An 8,041-nucleotide genomic window follows, 5' to 3' on the forward strand; every position below is an offset into this window, starting at 1 on the left:
ATTCCGGGTGGAGAGAGTGAGAAAAGCGACAGACAGAAGAGATTTCAGGCCGGAGACTGACTATATTTACAGCAGAAAATACGAGCTGTATGTCCAAACCAGCTGTGGACCCTACACAGGATATGGTAAGTAGAAAAATGAATATTATAGGCCCACCTCCTCGTCTCCTTGTCACATTTTCTTGTCTTTGTGCTGCCTGTCTGAACTGACGTTTCATTGAAAGGAATGGCTTCGCTAGGGGCTAGCTTTTATCCCCTAAATGTACACACCTTATCTGTCTGGTACAGTACAAAGGTTGGCCAGCTGCTTCTGAGAGAAACAAAGAAAAGGATTATGTCATGGCCACGGGGGTAAATTAGAGGGAAAGCTTTAGTTTCATGTTGACAGTATGTGGTAGCTGTTGCTAGCAGTGATGTCAGGCTGTGAGCTAGCTGCAGCTCTGCTAACGTAGACAAGGCAGAAAGGTGTGTGTGTGTGTGTGTGTGTGTGTGTGTGTGTGTGTGTGTGTGCTTTAAATAAACAGGAGATGGTAACATTTCAAGTCATTTTAGGATGGTATAATAGTAAAATAAATACATAATACAATTAACACACTTTAATGTACACACTGTCATGTGCATATACGTGTTGTTGAGAAATGCATTGAGGAAACCTTTAAAATTAAATTATCTGACTCCAACAGTAAATCCTCTCACCTAATTCTCTGCGCAGATCGTTTGATGGGGAATGATGAGCAGGAGACGTCGAAGTTCTCAGTTTACCATAATTTTATTACAATACGTCTAGAAATTTGCAGTTACAGAGTCTCTGGGTTCAAACTACACGTCCCTGATTTACACAAAAAAGGCTTTTTATACCGATAAATCTGTGAAAGTCCAACATCAGCTGAAACAATCCCCTGACTGATATATCTGTCAGGATTAAATATACTCCCAGTAACATGCTTGATTTTCAACCTAAATGTCATGTAAACCAAAAATATTTCATAATAATATCCTGAACATATTTTTATTCATTGTCTCCTGGTGTCTCACACCAGATGCAGAGCAGACCCTAACCCTATATGAGAATGTTTGTAGATCAATTTTAAATGTAAATATTCTTCTGGGTTAGGGTTAGGGTTAGGGTTCGGTCTGTTGTGATTGTTCATTCAATCCTGTTTGTTCTGATACAGATACAGATATTGCTTTAGTCACTGTTCTATCCAAACATGAAAATACATTTTTTTGTGTCATTCTTGTCGTTCATTGATAAATAAGTCCTCTGTTAATCCCTTACTCTGGAAACTGGCAAGCATTAAGATAATAGTAAAAAGTATTGCAATCAAAGTTAATATGAAGAGCTGGTAAAATGAACATGTTTCAATATACATTAATTGCTGTGGGTATAAATAATTCTGTAAACTTTATTTTTTGCAGTTGCATTTGTTGTAACAATTTAGATTTTTAATGAAGGCCTTGATTGGAATTTGTTGGTTTAGGTACCCTGAAAGTATTATGAAAGTGCTTGAACTTTACTCTTAAAAAGCTGTATGAACCCTCTAACCAGAAATGGGCGCTGCAAATTAGCTTTAGCTAGACGCCCTATACATTTTATCCATTTCTCTCGTGGTAACATTGTTCAACTGTGTTGTCCTCGCAAAATAAGCAGCTATTAACTATTACAGAAGGCAACTAGTAAATAAAAAACAAAACTTCTCCCATTATTTAATGTCTCAACAATGTTGCTGCACTAAAATACAAAAAGTAGTTCACACATTATGGCCTGAAGGAGGTCATAGTCCAGGGAATATGGCCGATTTCTAGCACTTCAAGACATGTAGGTCTAAGTTTCACCTCCCAGAACAAAGGCCCTCATCTGGTAGAGGTTGTTTAAGGAGTGCTTTCTGTTAGATAATCTTGTCACACCAAAAGCCTGGAGTTATTTGCTTTATTTTTCTTGCAGTCAGCATATGATCAAGCAGTTTAGAGCTGGAGCAAATAAACAGACAGTAATGTCCTTGTTTGTTATTTATCTGAAGTTGCTACTGAAGCTCAACCCCCCGGTCTTTGTGTTTCCACGGCAGAAGTGGCCTGTCAAGCTGAGCAACTGAAGCTGTGAGAGACGGGGCTGTGTGTTTGGGTGGGGGAAGTTATTCACAGCCTTGATTCAACTGTCATTTTGTTTTTGAAAGTTGATTTCCCTGAAATACCTTAGTTATTTAAGCAGCACTGGCTATAACTCATCAATGGCTGCTCCTGTGTTGCTCAGCAAGATTAGATTATTCAAGATAGGGTTGCACGATTATGGCCAAAATGATAATCACGATTATTTTTATCAATATTGTAATCACGATTATTAATCATGATTATTCATCATGTGAGGGAAAACATCTGTATTTTTATTGCAGTACTTTTAAACAAACAAAAGGAACAGTTTTTAGTGTGTACACAGAGTGTCTGGTGCTTGTTGTAAACAAACAGATTGCTAAGTGAACACCTCCTGTAGCAGCAGCACATACACACTGTACTACAGAGCTAACTGTTAGCCAGTTAGCAATTTGCAGACTGGACGCTAAGGGGTTAACATCCCCTCCGGCTCTGCAGCTGGGAGAGACTGCTGCAGGAGGACTGTGCCGATTCGACTCGTTCTTACTGTTCTTAACAATATAGCAATTCGGTAAGTTGGCAACACTGCTTTGCCGGCTTTTATAAATGGCGTGTGTTGTTGTGGCGTCGAGTACTATGTCCGGCCTCCTTAGCGTTCTATCTAATCAGCAGCCAGGCTTTTTTTAAGGGGATAAAAACGGCCCTGCCCCCTGGTGGTTGGTGGACTACTGGTGTAGAAAGTGCTTGATTAGATATGCAGGAGAGCTGCATTTTAAAATGGAAATATCGACGATGATCAGGTTAATTTAATCGTGGAGGCCAAAATCGTGATCACGATTAAAATTCAATTAATTGTGCAGCCCCAATTCAACTGTCATTTTGTTTTTGAAAGTTGATTTCCCTGAAATTCCTCAAGTTATTTAAGCAGCATTGGCTATAACTCATCAATGGCTGCTCCTGTGTTGCTCGGCAAGATTAAATTATTCAACACTCTATTGGGGATTACCCCAAGGAGATGGGGGCTTACCCAAACATTCCACCCATAAGTGATGGCTACAATATTTCAAAACTAGAAAATTTCCTCTGGGGAAATTCTGAAAGGGCCACGGGGGCTACTGCCGATGTGTATGATGAGATTGTTCAGAAATTTCAAACAATTAATATTAGTAATGTTATGATACTATATTATATAATAGGAGCACACCTACAACAAGCATTCATTTTCAAGTATTTATTTATACAGCAACCTATGCCCTTTAACCTCAAAATGTGTGTGTGTGTGAAACATGTCTATCTGGAGGAGTGTGCGTGCTTATGCGCGCATGTGTGCGTGCGTGTACAGGGTTTCCTGCAGGAAAAAACTTTGGCCGGGGGGGAGGTGAGTGGGGGGGGTTCAACCCGAGAACGGTTGCAGAGAACCGTTCTCGGCAAAAGAAAAAAAAAAAAGGATCAATTAATTAATTACTTAGATTGTTCATTTATTATTCTTGCCCTCAATATTAAAGAGAAGATGCTTAATCAATTTTTATTTTTGGCTCTCAAAATATGAGAGAAGTTGCTTAACAATAAACCCACAAACATGATGATGGAAAACACAAACTGTTTATTTTTGGGGTCATGGCCTCATAAGTTTGGGAACCCTTGGCACACAAAGCAAACAGAAAATTCAGAAAACAGAAACATACTAGGGATGCTCCGATCAGGATTTTGGGTTCCGATCACCGATCCAATCTTACTGAAATCAGTATCTGCCGATCCGATATTTCCGATCACCGATCACAGCGTTGTAAACAGTAATTGAAGCATTTTAATTAATTCAGGGCTTGAAGACCTCTGGCACGGTGCCGGAAATCCGGCTCGGGATTTTTTTTGGTGTTTTTTTTTTTTTTTAATCATGTTTAAAAAAAAAAAAAACCTAGTTAGATCTGGGTATGACCGGGAAGGGCAGCATTACGGTGGATAGCGTACAGCCTGCCGGAGAAGAAGAAGGCGGCTCATCGCCGTGCGTGCTTGAGACCCACGTCATTACTATTTCTCAAGAAAGTGACTGGAGACTAATCCAGCGACTCCTTCTTACTCTCTTTTTAACGACCCACTAACGAGCCGGAGGCCGGCTCGTTAAGAAGAGCGGCGCCGTTAGCAGCAGTTAGCTCTGTAGCAGTACAGTGTGTATGTGCTGCTGCTGCAGGAGAAACAGCGATCTGTTTGTTTACAACAAGCACCGGACACTCTGTGCGCAGTTAGCGAGTACCGTTAATTCACGATCACTATGTGATCCCCCCCCCCCCCCCATGCATAAAAAAATTTCAGGCACACGATTTTTTTCTGCTTCAAGCCCTGTTAATGTGTAACAAGTATTAAAATAGGAGATGAGAAAGTATTATGAATTGACAACAGTTTGTTTTATTGCAGGGAACTTGCAACACTCCACTCTAGCTATTACTCTCTTAGAGAGACAACTTCAAGCTTACATAGACTGTATAATCATAAATCAAATCAAAATACTTTTCACAAGTGCAACATTGCATTCTTTAAAGCTGGGGTCTCAAACTCAATTTACCTGGGGGCCGCTGGAGGCAGTATCTGGGTGAGGCTGGGCCGCATCAGGTATTCCACAGAAAAAACTTAACTAAAAAATATCCAAACTTCTCAAATGCCATTACTAACAGTTATTTAACTTCAATGGCTTCTTCTGAACATGAACTGTCCTGAACATGAATGGAATATTAAAGAACATGAACGGTTCTTCTGAAAAAGGCTTCTCCTGCCTACTTCTTGCTGCCAGATGTATATGTATATATAAGTTCTCACAGAACGGATATACAGAAAGGCAACATGAGACAGATTTTTGTAATGATAATAAATACATATAAGTTAATGTTATGTGTTATTATTGTTGTCATTATAATATAAATATTACTAATAACATACATGGAATGATTAAGTTTTATATATAAACTAGAACATTTCCTCTGGGGAAATTTTGAAAGGGCCACGGGGGCTACTGCCAGTGTGTGTACACTATGATGAGATTCTTCAGAGATTTCAAACTATGCCCTTTAACCCCAAAGTGTGTGTGTGTGTGTGTGTGTGTGTGTGTGATTAAAATCACATAAAGTTACTGTGTGTGTGTGTGTAATTAAAATCACATAAAATTACTGTGTGTGTGTGTGTGTGCGCGCGCTTGAAGCATGTGTATGCATGTGTGAGGAGTGTGCGTGCTTACGTGCGTGTGTGTGTGTATCTGTAACTATAATCACATCAAAGATCAAAGGCAATCAGATCAAAGCAATCAACAGAATTAACTGACACCTGCTAATGTGCCGGAACATTGACAGGTGGAATTTCTGGCCTCGAACATAAATCATTTTTGGCAAAACCATAATACCTATCATTGATCCGACTTCACTTTGAGCGTCCCGAGTTCTTTCTGAATGTCTACATATGATTTTTTTTAAAGAAAAATGAAAAAATAGCTTTGTTAGAGCGATCTAAAAAAACAGTTCCATCTTCCTTTTTTCTGAAATCTTCCTGCGTTTTTAATATGGGAGCCAATGAGGCTGTTGGTGCGTGTTGGTGGCACATCTTTGCCTCCTAAACTATAACTCTGACAGCTTTACCAGAGGATTGTGAGTGAGAAGACAAATTTTCCTACGTTTCTATGTATAAATTATTTCTGAGTGGAATTTTGTGGCCTGGAGCGCAGTTTTCAAATTTATTTTTTGACAATTTATTCTCTCCCTCTACACTCTGGCGATGATGTCACACACTGTGACACGAACATTCCGTGCAATACACACCCATTATAATCTCAGAATTTCTCCAAAAATGACGTCGTCGTTGAACGTAAAGACCCGAGTAGTTCTGAGTAGACCCGAATGAACGATGAACAGTTCCGGAGGAAAAGTTACCAGTTAAGTGCGCCGCTGCTGCCGCACATCCTCGTCGGTTAGGCAGAGTCAAACTGAGCCTAATCATAACTGCCTGTTATCACTTTGTGTTCGTTGTGTGTGAGTACAAGTTATTTGCATAGGTTGATTATTATTTTTTGCTGTTTAATGTAAATTCTATGGATCCGGACTGGTCGCCATGTTGTGATGCGTGATCCCGCACACAGAGTTTTATTTTTGTGAGACCTCACCACAGCAAGTCCTGTACCTTGTTCATATGTGAACGAATTAAAGAGGATTAAAAAACTCTATGGAGTAGCTGCAGTTTTTCTAACAGAAAACTAAGGCCAGACTGTCTACGCCAGCATACAAAATATAGTTTACAAACAACACTGCAGATAATAAACTGTCCAGTAGCATTTGCCTTTCATTTTGCACTCAATATTTATGTCTTTCATGATGACATGAACATCATGACATTTGTAGATGGCAGAAAGTACCGGGATAGCGAGCGCCTAAAGGACCGCACTAACATTAAACTTTCATATCAAGGTGGGGGCCACAAAATATTGTCGCGAGGGCCGTGATTGGCATGTGTGAGTGTGTGTGTGAGAGAGAGAGATATGGCACAGAATGCACTGCAGGCAGACAGCGCAGCACTAAAGAATCAACATTAATTCATTATAACACAAATCTATGTGTGCTGGTAGATTAGTTCTCACGCGCTGCCGTGTCGCTTGCATGCGTTGCATCTTTTTTATTTATTTATTTTTTTTTTGCCGGACATTCTAGCCCGGGCGCTACAGATTTCAGGCCGGGCGGGGCGCCTGGCCAAATAAGGTCTGCAGGAAACCCTGTTGTATCTGTAACTGTAATTACATAAAATGACCTGTGTGTGTGTATCTGTAACTGTAATCACCTCAAAAGATCAAAGGATCAAAGGCAGAGCAATCAACAGAATTAACTGCAGCTGTCGAATGTTCCGGAATAATGACAGCAGTCAGAGGTGGACAGACTGGAATTTCTGGCCTCGAACAGAAAGCATTTTTGGCAAAACCATAATTCCTATCATTGATCCGACTTCACTTTGAGCGTCCTGAGTTCTTCCTGAACGTCTACATATGTTTGTTTTTTTAAGAAAAATGAAAAAATAGCTTTGTTAGACCGATCTAAAAAAATTGTTAATCTCCCTTTTTCAGAAATCTTCCTGAGTTTTTAACATGGGAGCCAATGAGGCAGTTGGTGCGTGTTGGTGGCACATCTGTGCGTCCAACACCCAAACTATAACTCTGACAGCTTTACTAGAGGATTGTGAGGGAGAAGACAAATTTTCCTACGTTTCTATGTATAAATTATTTCTGTAGAGTGGAATTTGCGGCCTGGAGTGCAGTTTTCAAATTTATTTTTTGACAATTCTTTTTCTCCCTCTACACTCTACGTGATGACCTCATCACTCCAGACTCTCCATATGGTTACATTGGGGTGATTTTTTGACTTGTTTTTGCCCAATAATTTGAAAAACGTTTGTCGAAACCCTTAGAAAAGTCAAAGCACACTTGTCATGAGCGAGCCGGTCGATTTGATACCTTTTTTGTGTATGTGCGACCAAAACTCTGGGAGGAGTAGTCCGGTCGAAAAAACACCACGAAAGAAACGGAAGAATAAAAAGAAGAAATAGGCCCGGTGAATAGTAGTTAGTGTGCTTTTGCAAGCAAGCACACAAAATAAACATAAGAATAAGCCCACAGAATAACAATTAGTGTGCTTTTGCAAGCAAGCACACAAAATAAAAAGACATAAGCCCGGTGAATAGTATCTAGTGTGCTTTTGCAAGCAAGCACACTAAATTATTTATAGGTAGGGGGATGTGCATAGTTACAATTTATTAAATGGACATACACTTAACCAAAACTGACAATAACACCTAGTTTTTCTTTCTCACATTTCTTTCTTTCATGTTTAGTCATGTATTTATTGAAATTCCCCATATTCCCAAGCTTAACTTCCCTATTTTGATAATCGATTTACATTTTCATTATCTGGTCTCAGCTTCCCAATTGTGAG

The 8,041-nt window shown here is 39.7% G+C and overlaps 1 protein-coding gene across 1 annotated transcript in view; it reads left to right on the forward strand.

The window, feature by feature from the left end:
- Nucleotides 1-8,041, forward strand: part of clasp1a (cytoplasmic linker associated protein 1a) — a 142,005-nt gene continuing 133,964 nt past the window's right edge. Inside the window, exon 1 of the mRNA XM_059342953.1 lies at nucleotides 1-125. The gene's annotated coding sequence lies outside the window, so the exon portion shown is untranslated. The remainder of the gene's footprint in view (nucleotides 126-8,041) is intronic.

This window comes from Centropristis striata, chromosome 10 (assembly GCF_030273125.1).
Source record: "Centropristis striata isolate RG_2023a ecotype Rhode Island chromosome 10, C.striata_1.0, whole genome shotgun sequence".
NCBI lineage: Eukaryota > Metazoa > Chordata > Actinopteri > Perciformes > Serranidae > Centropristis > Centropristis striata.